The sequence below is a fragment of the Dendrobates tinctorius genome, unplaced genomic scaffold (assembly GCF_039654945.1).
Source record: "Dendrobates tinctorius isolate UK_male_01 unplaced genomic scaffold, ASM3965494v1 ptg000062l, whole genome shotgun sequence".
NCBI lineage: Eukaryota > Metazoa > Chordata > Amphibia > Anura > Dendrobatidae > Dendrobates > Dendrobates tinctorius.
The window spans coordinates 989,729-1,009,234 of NW_027361730.1; the positions used below are offsets into that span (position 1 = coordinate 989,729).

General features: G+C 50.8%; 1 protein-coding gene across 1 annotated transcript in view; it reads right to left on the bottom strand.

Moving 5' to 3' along the window:
- The window catches only part of NRF1 (nuclear respiratory factor 1), a 122,252-nt gene extending 121,162 nt beyond the window's left edge, over positions 1-1,090 (bottom strand). The window contains exon 1 of the mRNA XM_073579189.1: positions 760-1,090. The gene's annotated coding sequence lies outside the window, so the exon portion shown is untranslated. The remainder of the gene's footprint in view (positions 1-759) is intronic.
- Positions 1,091-19,506: the final 18,416 nt, after the last annotated feature.

The window sequence follows — 19,506 nt, forward strand, 5'->3', positions numbered from 1 at the left end:
CTCCAGAGGATCCGTGTAAACAAGCCTGTATTTAGCTTTCTATCAAACGTCCCTCATTTGTCTGCGATAGGGAAGTTAGATTGTGAGCTCCATCGGGGGCTGGAACAGGAGTGATCAGTGATGATATCTGTGCAGCGCAGTAGACTTTGTTGGCGCCATGCAGTGCACTCAATGATAATGGTGCATTCATACTGACACTGGTGCATTCACTCATCAGTGGGCACAATCCATACACAATACTCACTCTACAGCTGCCCAGTGAGAGGCCCTGGACTCTGACAATGGGCCACATTTCCAATGACAAACTATTGATGATGTGTAATGGGCTCTAGCTGCTGATTGTGGTGCAGGCAGAAGATGCCACCCAGCGAAGCGCAGGACTGACATACAGCAGGACACCCTGCCAGGTGGAGAGAATTGTGATAAAGGGTTAATACGACGTGCTGTGCCTCCATTCACACAATGCGGCACCAGCAGTGTGCCGCATCCAGGACACACCGGCCTTGCATGCTACAGCCAAGCCTCTTCCCATCCACCCCCAATAAACGCCTGCATCCACAGGGGCCTAGTCAGGCCTGCAGCCTCCTCCCCGCCTTTTCCTAGCTCACTAGCCGTCTCCCAGCACCCAACTTCCCGCAGTTATCCCCGGAAAGCGCAGTGCGGGGCGGAGCTGCCGGCTGAGCCCCGGAGCCCGAGCTCCGTGTTGCGGCTGCGCCAGCAGGGCTGAGATAGCTGGAGATTGCGCGGTAGGGCACTCACCTCAGAGCGGCTGCGCTACAGCGAGCCTGCGCCGTGACACTCAAGCGAGGACCTCTCTGAGCTGCAATGGCTGCGGGAGCCCACGCTACACACGGCCAGAGCTGGGGCTGCGTCACTGGCGTCATGACGTCACGGCCCAGCGTCGCGTCCTGTTCAGACGGCCATTGTGGGAAGGTCGCATGCTGCATGGAGGCGTTACACTATTGGGCTTGTGGTCACATTAGAGCCTATGCGTTTTATGTTTTTGTTAAGAATAAAATAAATTCAAAATAAAGGATAAGAACTGTGCATTAGAGCAGTTGCCAGCAGCACATAACCAGACACTGCTATTACTGCACAGCGTCCAGGGAGTGGCCACAGACCGTGCAGGAGCGTGACCAGACCCTCAGCCTCCTCCTGAAGAGCAGCTTTCCCATATAGTTACACAGGGTCCATAAAGTTCCATCCTTCACCCAGTACATGCTGAGGAAATCATCCAGCCCTTCTGGAAAAGCTGTTATAGTGTCTGCCATTACTACCGGCACTCCACATTCTGACTGCTCTAACCGTAAAGAACCCTTTCCTATTCATCTGCTGGAATCGCCTTTCTTCCACCTGTGATCGAAACACGTTGCCATTATACCAGCAGCTGTGTGTACACTCACTATATTGGAGGATTTTTCTGCCAATCTATATTTTTATATTTTTTTCAATAAAGAAAATTGTTTTTCTGGAGCTGGAATGTCAATCCTTGTGCTTCTTGTTACCTCCACGTTGGGTCTGAACGGAGTTCCGAGCACCTGTGGCCGTTTGGTGAGCTGGCTTGGGCTTCTGCCCAGTTTTGTACATGTCAATAAAAGTGTATGAATATGGAGAGACATGCTGGTTATTCTAGATATCACCATAGTTTACATGATCAGTATATTACTCTGAGCTATAGAGATATAATCAGCCATAACAGTAAGGCTACAATACAGACCAAAGTTTGGACACATCTCCTCATTCAAAGAGTTTTCTTTATTTTCATGACTATTAAAATTGTAGATTCACGCTGAAGACATCAAAACTATGAATTAACACATGTGGAATTATATAATTAACAAAGTGTGATCCAACTGAAAATATGTCTTATATTCTAGGTTCTTCAAAGTAGCCACCTTTTGCTTTGATTACTGCTTTGCACACTCTTGGCATTCTCTTGATGAGCTTCAAGAGGCAGTCACCGGAAATGGTCTTCCAACAGACTTGAAGGCGTTCCCAGAGATGCTTAGCACTTGTTGGCCCTTTTGCCTTCACTCTGCGGTCCAGCTCACCCCAAACCATCTCAATTGGGTTCAGGTCTGGTGTCTGTGGAGGCCAGGTCATCTGGCGTAGCACCCCATCACTCTCCTTCTTGGTCAAATAGCCCTTACACAGCCTGGAGGTGTGTTTGGGGTCATTGTCCTGTTGAAAAATAAATGATGGTCCAACTAAACACAAACCGGATGGAATAGCATGCCGCTGCAAGATGCTGTGGTAGCCATGCTGGTTCAGTATGCCTTCAATTTTGAATAAATCCCCAACAGTGTCACCAGCAAAGCACCCCCACACCATCACACCTCCTCCTCCATGCTTCACGGTGGGAGCCAGGCATGTAGAGTCCATCCGTTCACCTTTTCTGCGTCGCACAAAGACACGGTGGTTGGAACCAAAGATCTCAAATTTGGACTCATCAGACCAAAGCACAGATTTCCACTGGTCTAATGTCCATTCCTTGTGTTCTTTAGCCCAAACAAGTCTCTTCTGCTTGTTACCTGTCCTTAGCAGTGGTTTCCTAGCAGCTATTTTACCATGAAGGCCTGCTGCACAAAGTCTCCTCTTAACAGTTGTTGTAGAGATGTGTCTGCTGCTAGAACTCTGTGTGGCACTGACCTGGTCTCTAATCTGAGCTGCTGTTAACCTGCGATTTCTGAGGCTGGTGACTAGGATGAACTTATCCTCCGCAGCAGAGGTGACTCTTGGTCTTCCTTTCCTGGGGCGGTCCTCATGTGAGCCAGTTTCTTTGTAGCGCTTGATGGTTTTTGCCACTGCACTTGGGGACACTTTCAAAGTTTTCCCAATTTTTCGGACTGACTGACCTTCATTTGTTAAAGTAATGATGGCCACTCGTTTTTCTTTACTTAGCTGCTTTTTTCTTGCCATAATACAAATTCTAACAGTCTATTCAGTAGGACTATCACCTGTGTATCCACCAGACTTCTGCACAACACAACTTATGGTCCCAACCTCATTTATAAGGCAAGAAATCCCACTTATTAAACCTGACAGGGCACACCTGTGAAGTGAAAACCATTTCCAGTGACTACCTCTTGAAGCTCATCAAGAGAATGCCAAGAGTGTGCAAAGCAGTAATCAAAGCAAAAGGTGGCTACTTTGAAGAACCTAGAATATAAGACATACAGAATTTTCAGTTGTTTCACACTTTTTTGTTAATTATATAATTCCACATGTGTTAATTCATAGTTTTGATGCCTTCAGAGTGAATCTACAACTTCATAGTCATGAAAATAAAGAAAACTCTTTGAATGAGGTGTGTCCAAACTTTTGGTCTGTACTGTATGTGCTCAGGTTGCAGAAATGCTGCGGAATTGTCCACAGCATTTCCACAACTCCCCGCCGGGAGTAAAACGCATGCGAAATTCGCATGCGTTTTCCCGCAAAACAAGCGTTTTTAGCTTGCGGAATGCTTGTGCTTTTCCAAGCGATTTGAAGCATCGCTTGGAAAGTGATTGACAGGTTGGTCACACTTGTCAAGCATAGTGCTTGACAAGTGTGACCAACTTTTTACTATTGATGCTGCCTATGCATCTTCAATAGTAACAGATAGAATGTTGAAAATAATTAAAAAATAGGGAAATACCGTATATACTCGTGTATAAGCCGAGATTTTCAGCCCATTTTTTTGGGCTCAAAGTCCCCCTCTCGGCTTATACACGAGTCATATACTGGGGGGGATCGGCGGGGGAGGGGGAGCGGGGGTGTCAGAGATCATACTCACCCTTCTCTGCAGCCCCCCTGCTCGTTCCATGTTCTCGGCGCCCCCTGTTCTTCCTGCTTCAGCGGGCACGTGGTACTGCTCATTAAACTCATGAATATGCACATATACATGAGTTTAATGAGTGGTACCACGTGACCGCTGAAGCAGGAAGAGCAGCGCCAAGAACATGGAACAACCAGGGGGCTGCGCTGCAGAGACAAGCGCCAGGACGGGGATGAGTATGAACGGGGGAGGCATATTCACCTGTCCCTGCGCATCGCTCTGCTGTCTTGCGTCCTCTGCAGTGACATGCAGGTCAGAGGGCGCGATCACACCCTCTGCCTGCACAGTCACTGCAGAGCCTGCAACGCTGATGAGCAGGGGGCAGCGACGGAGGTGAGTATACAGTTGTTTTTTTTAGTAACAGAGGCAGCGGCAGCAGCAGCAGCAGCAGCAGCAGCAACGTGATGGGGCCACTCACTGTGCAGCAAAACTGGGGCCACTCACTGTGCAGCAAAACTGGGGCCACTCACTGTGCAGCAAAACTGGGGCCACTCACTGTGCAGCAAAACTGGGGCCACTCACCGTGCAGCAAAACTGGGGCCACTCACCGTGCAGCAAAACTGGGGCCACTCACAGTGCAGCATAACTGGGGCCACTCACTGTGCAGCATAACTGGGGCCACTCACAGTGCAGCAAAACTGGGGCCACTCACCGTGCAGCAAAACTGGGGCCACTCACAGTGCAGCATAACTGGGGCCACTCACTGTGCAGCATAACTGGGGCCACTCACAGTGCAGCAAAACTGGGGCCACTCACCGTGCAGCAAAACTGGGGCCACTCACCGTGCAGCATAACTGGGGCCACTCACCGTGCAGCAAAACTGGGGCCACCCACCGTGCAGCATTATCTGGGGCACTCACTGTGCAGCATTATCTGGGGCCACTCACTGTGTAGCATTATCTGGGGCCACTCACTGTGCAGTATTATCTGGGGCCACACACAGTCACTGCAGAGCCTGCAACGCTGATGAGCAGGGGGCAGCGACGGAGGTGAGTATACAGTTGTTTTTTTTAGTAACAGAGGCAGCGGCAGCAGCAGCAACGTGATGGGGCCACTCACTGTGCAGCAAAACTGGGGCCACTCACTGTGCAGCAAAACTGGGGCCACTCACCGTGCAGCAAAACTGGGGCCACTCACAGTGCAGCATAACTGGGGCCACTCACTGTGCAGCATAACTGGGGCCACTCACAGTGCAGCAAAACTGGGGCCACTCACCGTGCAGCAAAACTGGGGCCACTCACAGTGCAGCATAACTGGGGCCACTCACTGTGCAGCATAACTGGGGCCACTCACAGTGCAGCAAAACTGGGGCCACTCACCGTGCAGCAAAACTGGGGCCACTCACCGTGCAGCAAAACTGGGGCCACTCACCGTGCAGCAAAACTGGGGCCACCCACCGTGCAGCATTATCTGGGGCACTCACTGTGCAGCATTATCTGGGGCCACTCACTGTGTAGCATTATCTGGGGCCACTCACTGTGCAGTATTATCTGGGGCCACACACAGTCACTGCAGAGCCTGCAACGCTGATGAGCAGGGGGCAGCGACGGAGGTGAGTATACAGTTGTTTTTTTTAGTAACAGAGGCAGCGGCAGCAGCAGCAACGTGATGGGGCCACTCACTGTGCAGCAAAACTGGGGCCACTCACTGTGCAGCAAAACTGGGGCCACTCACTGTGCAGCAAAACTGGGGCCACTCACTGTGCAGCAAAACTGGGGCCACTCACCGTGCAGCAAAACTGGGGCCACTCACCGTGCAGCAAAACTGGGGCCACTCACAGTGCAGCATAACTGGGGCCACTCACTGTGCAGCATAACTGGGGCCACTCACAGTGCAGCAAAACTGGGGCCACTCACCGTGCAGCAAAACTGGGGCCACTCACAGTGCAGCATAACTGGGGCCACTCACTGTGCAGCATAACTGGGGCCACTCACAGTGCAGCAAAACTGGGGCCACTCACCGTGCAGCAAAACTGGGGCCACTCACAGTGCAGCATAACTGGGGCCACTCACTGTGCAGCATAACTGGGGCCACTCACAGTGCAGCAAAACTGGGGCCACTCACCGTGCAGCAAAACTGGGGCCACTCACCGTGCAGCAAAACTGGGGCCACTCACCGTGCAGCAAAACTGGGGCCACTCACCGTGCAGCAAAACTGGGGCCACCCACTGTGCAGCATTATCTGGGGCACTCACTGTGCAGCATTATCTGGGGCCACTCACTGTGTAGCATTATCTGGGGCCACTCACTGTGCAGTATTATCTGGGGCCACACACTGTGCAGCATTATCTGGGGTCACTCTCTGTGCAACATTATCTGGGGTCACTCCCTGTGCAGCATAACTGGGGCCACTCACTGTCCTCATTATCTGGGGCTACACACTGTGCGGCATTATCTGGGGCCACTCACTGTGCAGCATAACTGGGGCCACTCACTGTGCAGCATAACTGGGGCCACTCACTGTGCAGCATAACTGGGACCACTCACTGTGCAGCATTATCTGATGCCACTCACTGTCCAGCATTATCTGGGGCCACTCACTGCAGCATAACTGGGGCCACTCACTGTGCAGTATTATCTGGGGCCACACACTGTGCAGCATAACTGGGGCCACTCACTGTGCACCCTAGGCTTATACACGAGTCAATAAGTTTTCCCAGTTTTTTGTGACAAAATTAGGGAGGTCGGCTTATACACGAGTATATACTGTACTTGCCCTCTGTCGGCCCCCGGAGTCCTCTCGGTTCTCAGCGGCGCTGCCAGCAACTTCCGTTTCTAGGCACGCTTTGCGAGAATGACCTCTGATGACGTAGTATCACGCAAGACCGCTACGTCATCAGAGGTCATTCTCGCAATGCATCCCTGGGAACGGAAGTTGCCGGCAGCGCCGCGTGCACTGCTGAGGATTCCGGGGGCAGACAGAGGGTAAGTATATCCCTATTTTTTATTTAAAATTCTATTTTTTACAGGTATATGGTACCCAGGGCATGGAGGAGAGTCTCCTTTTATGAATGGGTCACCGAGGAGAAAAAAGCAAAACAAGCTAAGTCACAGAAAACCAGAGAGGTTGGTAACTATGCAGATTGCAGATCCCTGATCCTACCACACAACTAGCAGCAGCTGTGGAGCGTACCTACGATGTTCCTAGATGCCTCGTCACGGCCGGAGGACTAAATAAGCCTGAAGCATGAAAAGGGGAAAACTAACTGCCCCAGAGCAGACCCCAAAGGAATAGATAGCCCCCACACATGTACTGACGGTGAAACAAGATGAAGGCACAAACACAGGCAGGAAAATAGGCTGAGCAAACAATGGGGCTGGCTGACCACACAAAAAAATGAATAGACCAAAATCAAGTGTGAACATTAGCAGAAAAACTTAGCTTTAGATGACTGGAACAGAGCTGAAAACCAAGAGCTGACAAGCCAGAAGGAATCACCAGCAACTGAATAGGGCGTCGGCTGTCTTAAATCCAATCTGAGACTCCTGAGATCCAATTGTCATCCTCATTTTCAGGTGGCAGATCTCCACCGATCAAATCAGCCTCACTACCTCCTGTTACCACCAGAGGGAGTCTGGAAGGAGAACTCACAACTGGTGAACCAGAGAATGAACTCACAACAGTCTCCTCTCCTCCAGACCCTGGATACCATCTGCACATGAAGCGCTCACTTTACACATGGTTTGCATAGCCACATGCGCAAAGTGAGCGTTTCAATGTAATCCTATGGCGGCTGAATCGCCGCGATTCAGCAGAATTAATAGACATGCTGTGGATTTTACCGCTATGCGATTCCGCAGTGGTAAAATCCGCATCATTGGCACAGCAACTGCGGAATCCCATAGGATTGCATGGGAATGCATTTTTTAAGCGTTTCCGCAGCGGCAAAAACGCATACGAAACGCTTAAAAAATGCAACGTGGGCACACAGCCTAAATCCACCCAATAGGATTAGGCCTTCTCGTGCCTCTGACCATGCATGGACTCCACAAGACCCTGTAGTATCTTCCAGCAGGATGTTAGCAGCAAATCCTCTGAAGGCATTTCCTACTTTCAGGAAGGTGGACTTCAAATGTTCTAAAATACCTGAAATAACGCTACAGCAGTGATGCGCTGCCATTATGAGGTCACTCCTGCAGCCAAAACAGCAGGGAGTAAACATTGGACCGGGGGAGGGCAAGTACCCGATCTTTGTTATTTTAGAGTGTTTGGGGTCCACTTTTATGAACTTAGATAACCCTTTTAAGTCCAGTAATGTATGCATAACATCTATTTACTCTTATTTCAGGAACACAGAACCAAGAAGGCTTTCCCTGAGACTACAAAGGGTGTCATTTGTGATGCCTCATCTGGTGAGTGCGAGCTTCAAAGCTGGGCAAATGGTCCAGTGTGGCCAGGCTGGACATTCCATATCTACTATAGCAGTGTGTTCCCCAACGCCAGTCCTCAAGAGCCACCAACAGGTCATGTTTTCAGGATTTCCCTTAAAATTGCACAGGTGAGATCTGCTCACCTGCACAGGCAATAATTCCACCACCTGGGCAATACTAAGGAAATCCTTAAAACCTGACCTGTTGGTGGCTCTTGAGGACTGGAGTTGGGGAACACTGTACTATAGGGAGTGGGTGGTTGGAAGAAACAAAGTATTTAATATACAAGTGGCTCACACCTATTAAGTCCACAGTCCAGTTACAGACCTGCGATTTTAAAGGGAACCTGTCAGTTCGTTTTTCCGCAATAAGCTGCAGCCACTGCCTTTTGGGGCTTATCTACAGCATTCTGTAATGCTGTAGATAAGCCCCCGATCTAACCTGAAAGAGAAGAAAAACAAGTTTTATTATACTCACCTGGGGGCGATCCAGTCCAATGGGCATCGCAGGTCCGGGTCTGGCGCCTCCCATCGTCATATGATGTCGTCATCTTCCTTGTTTCGTGTTGCGGCTCCTGCGCAGGCGTAATTCTCTGCCGTGTTATGGGCAGAGCGAAGTACTGCAGTGCGCAGGTGCCAGGAAAGGTCAGAGAGGTCCAGCGCCTGCGCACTGCAGTACTTGGCTCTGCCCTCAACAGAGGACGTCATCGCTAGAAGATGGGAGGGGCCGGACCAGGACCTGCGACACCCATCGGACCGGATCGCCCCCGAGTGTGTATAGTAAAACTTGTTTTTCTTCTCTTTCAGGTTGGCTGAGGGGCTTATCTACAGCATTACAGAATGCTGTAGATAAGCCCCGAAAGGCAGTGGCAGCAGCTTATTGCGGAAAAACGAGCTGACAGGTTCCCTTTAATATTACAATCTAGGCTGTACTGGAAACCAGGCATATAAAAGATGAGTTACACAATGGAAAAGTGTTTGCATGTGGGGGTCAGCTTCAGCCGGATGCGATAATCCCTTTCTCTTACCCTCAAGGAAACAGAAGAATAACCTTTTGGCGGAAATGTTTCTGTTATTTCTCCATTTTATTTTATACTTGTTTTGCATATTTGGGTGTCACTCTATTTTTCTTTTTTACACTTTTTCTTGTAAACAATGCACTTTTTATATTGAAGCTTAAAACTTTAATACGTTTTGTCCTTGTTTGCTGTAAAGAATCCATAGCCTTTCAGAGAATGTGAGGTCTTGACTGTCAGGCAGTAATATTTATTTTGGGGACTCATCACTCCGTGTGTTTGATGAGTGGTAGCAGCGTGCTGTGTATCTGGGGTGTGTGGATTGTGTTGGGGTGTGAATTATGCTCAATTTACAGCTTATAACAGAAGTCGAGTGCAAGATTGAGTGAGAAGAGATAAATTAATCCATGTAGTCACACCCCACGTCATATGCAGAGAAGTGTGTACATGACAGTCAGTTGTGGACCGTATAAAATTTTCTACTTGAAAATTATCCTGCTGTATTTGGTCAAAAAAAATTAATTATCTCACCGCTAATGTGATGACTGGAGCCTTTGGTGAGGCTGTGATGTTGAGATGGTATTGATGATATTGCTACTTGTAACTACTTTTCCAGGTTTGCATTGGTCTGGAGTGCAGTCCACTCTTTTTGAAAACTTTTGTAAAGAATTGATGGCGGCACTAAATTTTTCAGAACATAGATGTATATTTCACTGCATGTTACATAGGAGACATTGAAACCGCTCTAAGAATCACATAAGATACACTGGGACTAGTGTACTATATGTATCACATAGGAGACATCAAGACTGCTGTAAAAATCACACAGGAGACTTTGGGACAAGTGTATGTGCTTCACGTAGGAGACACTGGGACTGAGGCATAGACATCACATAGGAGACACTGAGGTTAGTGCATATACATCACATAGGAGACACTGGGGCTGGAGCATATACATTATAGAAGACACTGGGGCTGCTCTATATACAACACATAGAAGACAATGAGACTAGCGCATTTACATCATATAGGAGACATTGGGGATGGTTTATTTACATCACATAGGAGACACTGGGACTGGTGTATATACAAGTAGGAAACACTGGGACAGGTGTATTTACATTACATAGGAGACACTGGGGCTAAAGCATATACATTACAGAGTAACACAGCATGAAGAAGTGAATAAGGTGGTCCAACCACAATAAAGTGCTGCTTTTTTCACCAGTGGTGAGTTCTGCTCTTATTCACCTCTTCATGCTTTGTGCTCAGAATTTGGTATGGCTTTACCTTAAGTTGAGCACCACTATATCTGGTAATCCACGATTAATGTATGCCAGAATGCATTTCTGGAAGGTGTGTTAGCAGTGCCAATATTTCTGCCTTTTATTTAGCATATACATTACATAGTTGAAACTGAGGCTGGAGCATATACATCACATAAGAGACACTGGGACTGTTGTACATACAACACATAGGAGACACTGGGACAGATGTACATATATGACACATAAGACACTGGGGATGAAGCATATACGTAACATAGAGGACACTGGGGCTGGAGTATATACATCACATAGTTGACACTGGGACTCAAGAATATACATTGTATAAGATACATGGGGCTGGAGCATATACATCACATAGGAGACATTGGGACTGGTGTATATACAACACATAGGAGACACTGGGACATACAGTTGTGCTCAAAAGTTTACATACCCTGGCAGAAGTTTTGCTTTCTTGGCCTTTTTTCAGAGAATATGAATGATAACACCAAAACTTTTCCTCCACTCATGGTTAGTGGTTGGGTGAAGCCATTTATTGTCAAAATACTGTGTTTTATCTTTTTAAATCACAATGACAACCCAAAACATCCAAATGGCCCTGATCAAAAATTCACATGCCCCATTACTTAATACTGTATATTGCCCCCTCTAACATCAATGACAGTTTGAAGTCTTTTGTGGTAGTTGTGGATGAGGTTCTTTATATTCTCAGATGGTAAAGCTGCCTAAACTTCTTGGCAAAAAGCCTCCAGTTCCTGTAAATTCCTGGGCTGTGTAGCATGAGATCTCCCCAGAGTTACTCAATGATATTGAGGTCAGGAGACTGAGATGGCCACTCCAGAACCTTCACTCTGTTCTGCTGTAGCCAATGACAAGTCGATTTGGCCTTGTGTTTTGGATTGTTGTCATGTTGGAACGTCCAAATACGTCCCATGTGCAGCTTCCGGGCTGATGATTGCAAATTTGCCTCCAGTATTTGCTGATAATGTACTGCATTCATCTTTCCTTCAACTTTGACAGTTTCCTGTGCCTTTGTAGCTCACACATCCTCAAAACATCAGCGATCCACCTCTGTGCTTTACAGTAGGAATGGTGTTCCTTTCATCATAGGCCTTGTTGACCTCTCTCCAAATGTAACTGTGGAGGAAACAGGACCCGTTCCTCCCACGTCACCAATGTGACGTAGCTACACAAGCACAGCTCTCCGGCACCCCCTTTGTCTCTCAGGTCAGTAAGGGAACTGCACCTAGAGCAAATGGCCGCCGGGGAGGATGTCCTGTTACCCGCTGGGTATTCTAAAATTCGTAATCAGAATAAAAGCATCAGCCCAAGATTAATTTTATGGTTTAATTGCCTTAAGGGCGCACTAGATAATTACAGAAATATACAGTAAGCTATACAATGGAATTACAGTGGATTTGCAGTCAGCGTAAAATATAAAAATAAGGGTACAAGACTTAGAGATATTAAGCTGGAGGTCAATTTACCAGATTGTAGGTTGCATGTGGGTGCCGGGAGCTCTGCAGTCCACAGTACAAGAATCTTAGTTGCCGGACAGACCCCAAAGCATGGGCCGCTGCTCCCCTTGGCAGATCTGTCCCCAGTTCCTTCTTAGATCATCATTGTCTGGTTTTTCTGTGTGAGAGACCCTCTCTGCCATAGGCTGCTAGTTCTTAAGCACGCTAGGTCCCTCCCCCTGTGTCAGAGGGTGGGCTAATAATCTCCACCCTGTAGCTCCCTGCAGAACTTATTCCCAATATCTAAGGAGGAAACTTTCAACAGCATGATCAAATCAGGACATGAGAGGTACCAGTGAATGCAGTTTGTTTTGCATGTTGTATGGAGGGCAAACATGGCCCCATTGGGTCGCTGTGGAGGGCCAATCTATGTATCTCAGGCCCCAGAACCCTCACCGCCTCAGGAGTCGCCCTGCCAGATGCACGATTTCCTCAGGGTCACTCGGATATTTTTCATAAGTCCATAACTTGAAAGATATGCTCATAATCCATGATCCTAGGATGGAGTCGGGGCAGCTGGGAGAGACAATGGATGTGTATTTCTGTGTCTAGCTGACAGGTATATTCTAATTGAAGCCCCCAGGCGCCTCCCTGCCCCATGCTGACGTGGCTCCTATTCAAGCTTTGAAGTTCTGTTTTGGGCCTTATCTCATTATCATACTAAAAGGCCTTGCTATTCAACACTGGAGCCCTAAATCCTGCTTTGTTCATCACACCTCCCTGCTTTAGAGGGCGCTAGGGGGTATCACATTCCTGTGTTCCCCCATGTGCTCTTCCGCACCCTCTCCTTGCCGGGACAACCCATCAGCGTTACCATGGTCCCTGCCTCTTTTGTGGCGAATGGTGAAGTGATACTGCTGGAGAACGAGGCTCCAGCGTAGCAACCTCCCATTCGTCCCAGAGACCGTGTGTAACCAGCTGAGGGGGTTGTGGTCTGTTTCCACGGTGAATTGGCGTCTGTACAAGTATGGCTGTAGACGCTGAAGGGCCCACACAATTGCCAGACATTCCTTCTCCATCGTGGAATAGGCCACTTCCCTCGGCAGGAGCTTCCGGCTCAGGTACAGAACGGTGTCATGAACTCATTTGCTGCTCCACCAGTTGAGAGTTCCCCTTCCGTTCTCCCTCTGGTGGTGACAGGAGGTAGTGCGGTTGGTTTAAGTGGTAGTGATCTGCGACCTGATGAGGAAGATAACGATTGGATCTCTGGAGTATCAGACTGGATATAAGACAGCCGACGCCCTATCCGGGTGCTGGTGATTCAGTCTGCTTCTCAGGTCCTGGACTTCAGCTCTCTTTCAGTCTTCTCAAGTTAAGTTTGTTTTTTGCTAATGTTCACACTTGCACTTGTTGGTCAATTCAGTTTTTTGTGTAATCAGCCTGCCCCTGCTGGGGCTATGCTGAAATTCCACTCCTATTAATCAGTATTTGCCAATTTGCTTTTTGTCCCTTATTAGATTGGCCTCTTTTTTGCTCTGTCTCAGAATATTTCAGAGTGCTGATATAGGTTTAGAAGTCTAGTGACTTCAGGGTTAATTTTGCTATCAGAAGTGTTGGACAATATTTTTGTAGTTTTTTTTTTGGCAGATTGCAGACAGTGTCTTTCCTTTTCTGTCCTTTTTAGTTAGCCGGGCCCCATCGTTTGCTCAGCCTATTTTCCTGCCTTTGTTTGTATTTTCATCTTGTTTCATCGTCAATACATGTGGGGGGCTGTCTTTCCTTTGGGGTCTGCTCTGGGGCAGTTAGTTTTCCTCTTTTCCTGCTTTAGGCTTATGTAGTTCTCCGGTTGTGACGAGGCGTCTAGGACCAACGTAGGAACGCTCCACGACTGCTGCTAGTTGTGCGGGTAAGATCAGGGATCTGCAATCTGCATAGTTACCAACTTCTCTGGTTTTCTGAGACTTAGCTTGTTGTCTTTTTTTCCTCCTCGGTTTCCCATTCATAACAGAATGGGGTGTTCATGGCCTGTAGTGTCGACCTGGCTGAGCACAGCACCGAGGCCGAAGTCGCTGGCGTCGGTCTGCACTACGAACGGCCACGTGAAGTCGGCTCCCTGTAATACAGGAGAGCTAGAAAGGGCGGTCTTGAGCACCTGGAAAGCTGTCTCGCAGGCGACTGTCCAGTCAACTGCGACGGGCAGTCTCTTCTTGGTGAGGTCCGTCAGGGGCTTGGCCAGGGCACTATAGTGTGGAACAAACCTCCTATATTACCTGACAGTCCCCAAGAAAGACATCACCTGCTTCTTGGACCTGGGGGTGGGCAAGGATGCGATGGCATCCACCTTCCCGGGCTCTGGCTTCAGAGCTCCCCCACCTACCCGGTGTCCCAGGTAGTGGACCTCACTCATACCCAGCTGGCATTTTTCTGGCTTAATGGTCAAGCCTGCTCGCTGGATCCTCCCGAGCACCTGCGCCAGGTGCTCTAGGTGATCCTCCCAGGTGGGACTGAAGATGGCGATGTCATCTAGGTATGCGGTCGCATACCCTTCCAGTCCCTCGAGCAGCGTGTTGACCATCCTCTGAAAAGTGGCAGGGGCATTCTTCATGTCGAATGGCATCACCGTGGACTCATACAGTCCTAATGGGGTGATAAAGGCAGAGCGTTTCCGTACCCCAGGGGTCAGGGGAATCTGCCAATACCCCCTGCTCAGATCCATAATGGTCAGGCACTTGGCCCCGGCCAGCTGATCGAGCAGGTCATCGATGCGCGGCATTGGGTACGCATTGGTGACCGTCACAGTGTTGAGCCCCTGGTAGCCCAGGCAGAACCGCGTAGTTCGGTCCTTTTTAGGGACGAGAATTACAGGCGAAGCCCATGCGCTGTTGGACACTTGGATCACCCCCAGCTTCAGCATCTCGTCTATCTCTTGGCGCATGTGCTGCTGCAACTCAAGAGAGACCCGATACGCTGAACGCCGGATCGGGGGGTGATTGCCGGTGTCCACGTCATGGACGGCTGTCTCAGTCATTCCGGGCAGGCTGCTGAACAGCTCCCGAAAGGGGTGTAGGGTGACCCCCAGCTGGGAACGTTGGTCCTCCGAGAGCTGGTGGCCAACCCCCACATCCTCAATGGATCCACCCGCCTTGGCTTGGGTGAGCAGATCCAGGAGGGTTTCTACCTCTCCTTCCTCGGGAAGGTTGCACACTGGGTGGGCACAAGCCTCTCGCTCATGATGGGCCTTCATCATGTTCACGTGGAAGGCCTTCCTCCTTCCACGGGCGTGGTCCAGAGTGACCAGATAGGTGACAGCGTTGAGCCACTGGTACACGAGGTATGGACCCTCCCAGGCCGCCTGAAGCTTGTTTTGAGGTACGGGGACGAGTACCCACACCTTTTGACCCACCTGGTAGGTCCGCTCACAAGCATTCTGGTCATACCACCGCTTCTGGTCAGCCTGGGCTTGGGCCATATTGTTGTGCACCAGCCGTGTCAAGGCCATCATTCTGTCCCGGAAGCGCACGACATACTCAATGACCGACACTCCAGGGGTGGCCAAATCCCCTTCCCATGCTTCCTTCACCAGAGCAAGGGGCCCCCGTACACATCGCCCGTACAAGAGCTCAAAGGGGGAGAACCCCGTTGAGGCCTGTCTGACCTCCCGGTAGGCAAACAGCAGGTGTGAGAGATACCGCTCCCAGTCTCTCCCGAGGGAGTCGACCAACATCCTCAGCATCTGCTTTAAGGTGCCATTGAACCACTCACACAGGCCATTGGTCTGTGGGTGGTACAGGCTGGCTACCAGATGGCTTACAGAGAGACTCCATCACCTGCGATATGAACTGGGTCCCTCGGTCGGTGAGCATTTCCTGGGGAAACCCCACTCTGGAGAAAATCTCCAGTAAGGCAGTGGCCACTTTGTCAGCCCGAATGGACGACAAAGCTACCGCCTCCGGGTACCGGGTGGCATAGTCCACTACCGTTAGTATGAAGCATTTCCCGGAGCGGCTGGGGGTGGACAGAGGTCCAATGAGATCCACAGCCACCCTCGAGAAAGGCTCTTTGATGATAGGCAGAGTTACCAGTGGGGCTTTGGGGCGCCGCCCCGCCTTCCCCACCCTCTGACAGGTGTCACACGAACGGCAGTAGGCAATCACCTCGGTCCTCATTCCCGGCCAGTAGAAATGCTGAGCTAGCCTGGCCCTGGTTTTAGCGATCCCTAGGTGTCCAGCCATGGGAATCTCGTGTGCGATCCGCAACAATTCTGCCCTGAACGGATAGGGAACCACTAACTGTCGGTCCCTGGGCCACGCCTCCGGTGAACCCTGCTGGACCGTTACCCGGTACAGCCGTCCCTGGTCCCAGACCACTCGCTCGTGGTCGGACTCCAGGGGAGGCTATGCCACCTGCTCCTTGAGAGCTTTCAGGCTAGCGTCAGCTTCCAACGCTGCCTGAAATCCTTGACTCGATGTGGCAAGAATTGACAAAACTGTCACATCCTCTGTCAGCTCCCCAGGATCTGTGTCCTGGCCGCTGTCTGACTCGGCAGCCATTGGTCAGAGAGGGGGAAACCGTCGGACCTCCGCGAGGCTCCTTGGGCTCCGGCGCTCCTACTCCTGGTAACAGCAGCCACGACCGCTGAGACCACAGGTAGCGCCTGCTTCCCCTCGGCCCCTGACCAAGTCACCGGGTCAGGCAAACTTCCCTGGCCTCCTGACATCCCAGATGCGGGGAACTCCTGCCCTGGGGTCTTATCTGGTGGCTCCACTCCCAGGACGCCCCCTCCCCCCATGGCCTGTTCCTCTTTCTGCAGAGGCCCTAGACTCAGCAGGCTGGATTCACTTATGGGCCCTACACTGCCCATAGCAGCCCCTCCCTCCACCTCTGAGCTCTCCCCTGCAGTCTTCTCACCTGTCCTCACTGTGAGCCCTGTGTGTGTAGTGTCAGTGCATGGCTTACCATCAGGTTTCACTTCCTCCTCCACTGTTGGAGGCACATTCAACACATTAACATTAGCATTCACAGTAGAGTCATGACATTCTTGGGGAGCCGGACTTGGGGGTTCTGTGGCCACATACTGAGACACTAGCTGCCCCAAATCGGTCCCAAGCAACACATTGGCAGGAATATATGGCGTTACTCCCACCTCCCGCATTCCCCTCCCGGCGCCCCAGTCCAAAAACACCTTGGCGACGGGCAGCGCCGGTTCAACACCTCCAATTCCGGAGATGGAAAGGGTTTTCCCAGGCACCAAGTCTTGAGGGGACACCACCTCAGGACGTACCAGGGTTCGTTCAGCGCCTGTGTCCCGCAGTCCCATGACCGCTGAGCGGCCAATGGTGACGGGTTGGTAATTGTCCAGGGACCTCCCACCACCCCCTCCCACACACAAAACAGTGGACGGTTTCTGGGACAGGGATGGGGCCTTCTGGCGCTGGGGACACGCAGCCTTAAAGTGTCCTGGCTGGTTGCAATGATGACAACATCTGGGTTCTGCTCCAGGCCTGGAGAGGGCAGCAGGGGAGTACACCCCTTGCACTCTGGGGGCTGGGGGGATAGGGGCAGGATTGGGCTTACCCCCTCTCCAGGTGCTGCTGGCAGGCTTCTTTGGCTCGGACGCCCTGTTGTTGGCATACTCGTCTGCCAGGGTGGCTGTAGCAAAAGCCCCCTTTGGTTTCCGGTCACGGAGAAACTGCTGGAGGTCCTCTGGGCAGTTCGACAAGAACTGCTCCGTGACGAACAGTTCCTGGACCTCCTGGCGGGTGGTGAGCTCTAGACCCGAGGTCCAGTGCTCCGCAGCTCTCAGCAGTGCCCACATGTGGTCGGTCCAGGTGTCCTTTCAGCCCCGCTGCAGGCTCCGGAGCTTCCTGTGGTACGACTCCGGGGTGAGGTTGTAGTTCTGCTCCTCCCCGGCAGGTAAGTCCCCCAAAACTTCCAGGGACTAACCCCTCAAACGGGGGGTCAGGTATCTTGCCCACTGATCCAGGGCCAGATGGTGTTGGAGGCAGGTTCTCTCAAAGGCCAGCAGAAATGAATCCAGGTCTCCATCCTTTTCAAGCAGGGGAAAGTCCTCCGCCCGGATGTTGGAAGCCTTGGTCTCCGGTGGGGCTGGAGCGTCCAGCGGGAGCCCGTGCTGAGCCATCTACAGTCGGTGCTGGCGCTCTGCAGCTTCACGGCATTCTGCAGCCTGCAGCACACGTTTGGCATGCTCACGCTCTGCTGCTTTCTCTGCCGCCACCAGGAGTCTGTCATGGGCGGCATCGTTACCAGCCTCGAGCTGTGCCATAGCCGCTTGGAAAAGGGCCTCCGATCTGGAAAGGCTGGGGCGGGCAGGTGGTGGACAGTCCACTGCGGGACTGAGCACGGGGGTCTGGCTCCTTGGGGAGCCCTGGCTGAGCTCCCCCTCGCCTTCATTGGTATTGTCCTCCACCACCTCCTCATAGACCATAGCATTGGCCTCCCCCTTTGCCTTACTCCTGGTGCCTTCCGCCATCTTGGGAACCTCTGGTTACTGACACAGCTGCAACTCTGACCTCGCACACAACTTATTATATTTGCACTCTGACCGTCTAGTGCTGGGCTGACCTTAAGACCCCAGCAGTAAAAGTTACTTCTGGTAGTCTCTAGTGTCTGGGAGTAGGGGTCCCACGCACACTATTACTCCGATCCCACCGCTGCCACCAATGTGGAGGAAACAGGACCCGTTCCTCCCACGTCACCAATGTGACGTAACTACACAAGCACAGCTCTCCGGCACCCCCTTTGTCTTAGGTCAGTAAGGGAACTGCACCTAGAGCAAATGGCCGCCGGGGAGGATGTCCTGTTACCCGCTGGGTATTCTAAGATTCGTAAGCAGAGTAAAAGCTTCAGCCCAAGATTAATTTTATGGTTTAATTGCCTTAAGGGCGCACTAGATAATTACAGAAATTTACAGTAAGCTATACAATGGAATTACAGTGGATTTGCAGTCAGAGTAAAATATAACAATAAGGGTACAAGACTTAGAGATATTAAGCTGGAGGTCAATTTACCAGATTATAGGTTGCATGTGGGTGCCGGGAGCTCTGCAGTCCACAGGTACAAGAATCTTAGTTGCCGGACAGACCCCAAAGCATGGGCCGCTGCTCCCCTTGGCAGATCTGTCCCCAGTTCCTTCTTAGATCATCATTGCCTGGTTCTTCTGTGTGAGAGACCCTCTCTGCCATGGGCTGCTAGTTCTTAAGCACGCTAGGTCCCTGCCCCTGTGTCAGGGGGTGGGCTAATAATCTCCACCCTGTAGCTCCCTGCAGAACTTATTCCCAATATCTAAGAAAGGGGGTAACTTTCAACAGCATTATCGGATCAGGACATGAGAGGTACCAGTGAATGCGGTTTGTTTTGCCAGTCGTGTGGAGAGCAAACATGGCCCCATTGGGTCGCTGTGGAGGGCCAATCTATGTATCTCAGGCACCAGAACCCTCACTGCCTCAGGAGTCGCCCTGCCAGATGCGCGATTTCCTCAGGGTCACTCGGATATTTTTCATAAGTCCATAACTCGAAAGATGTGCTCATAATCCATGAT